Raw genomic sequence first — 1,298 nt, forward strand, 5'->3', positions numbered from 1 at the left:
GTGCCGGTTGGAGCCACCAACCGGTACTAAAGGCCAATTTTCGCCAGGCCAAGGGGCGGGAAACGGCCTCTTTAGTACCGGTTCGTGCCACGAACCGGTAGTAAAGACCCCCCTTTAGTACCGGTTGGAGCCACCAACCGGTACTAAAGGTTGTGCGCTGCCACCGGCGGTGCACAATGTTTAGTCCCACCTCGCTGAGCGAAGGGCAGCCGCACTGGTTTATAAACCCAGCCGCGGCTACTCCTTCGAGCTTCTCTATATAGCAGGCTTCTGGGCCTAATTAACTAGGGCGCGCTGCCCTGTGAGGCTGCTGGCCCTTTTGGGCCTGCATTTGCACACCCTAGGTCTGGCAGGCCCACTGGGCAGCGCGCCAACAAATTTTTTATATAATTTTTTTTATTCTGCATTATTTATTTTCTTCTCTTTATTTTTGAGTAGTTTTTTATATAGTTTTTTCTTTTCTGCATTATTTATTTTTGAGTAATTTTTTTGTATAGTTTTTTCTTTTCTGCATTATTTATTTTCTTCTATTTATTTTTGAGTAAATTTTTTGTATAGTTTTTTTATTTTCTGCATTATTTCTTTTCTTCTATTTATTTTCTTCTGGAAATTGAATGCTGCATACTGAAAAATTAGGTAAATGACCGAAAAACAACAAATGATGTCAGAACATGTTGGAAATTGATGACGTCGCTTTAAATGCTGCATACTAAATACAAAAGAAGTCCGAAGTTTAAATAAGTTTAAAAAACATTGAAGTGACCGTGTAACAGATGAGTTCTCCTCCGAAACCCTGATACTCCGAAAGAGTATGTCCAGTTTGTACACGAAGTGCGTCCAGTTTTTGCCGTGACCCTCTCTACTCTTTCACGCATGCTATGCGGGTGATATGATGATACCATGCCAAGTTTCAACATTTTCAGGATTCATTTTGTAGTGATTTTCAATTTCACGGTCATTTAGCTCTCTAAACAATTAGGTAAATGACCGAAAAACAACAAATGATGTCAGAACATGTTGGAAATTGATGACGTCGCTTTGAATGCTGCATACTGAACACAAAAGAAGTCCAGAGTTCAAATAAGTTTAAAAAACATTGAAGTCGCCGTGTAACAGATGAGTTCTCCTCCGAAACCCTGATACTCATAAAGAGTTTGTCCAGTTTGTACACAAAGTGTGTCCAGTTTTTGCCGTGACCCTCTCTACTCTTTCGCGCATGCTATGCGGGTGATATGATGATACCATGCCAAGTTTCAACATTTTCAAGATTTATTTTGTAGTGATTTTCAATTTCACGG

This window comes from Triticum dicoccoides, chromosome 1A (assembly GCF_002162155.2).
Source record: "Triticum dicoccoides isolate Atlit2015 ecotype Zavitan chromosome 1A, WEW_v2.0, whole genome shotgun sequence".
NCBI lineage: Eukaryota > Viridiplantae > Streptophyta > Magnoliopsida > Poales > Poaceae > Triticum > Triticum dicoccoides.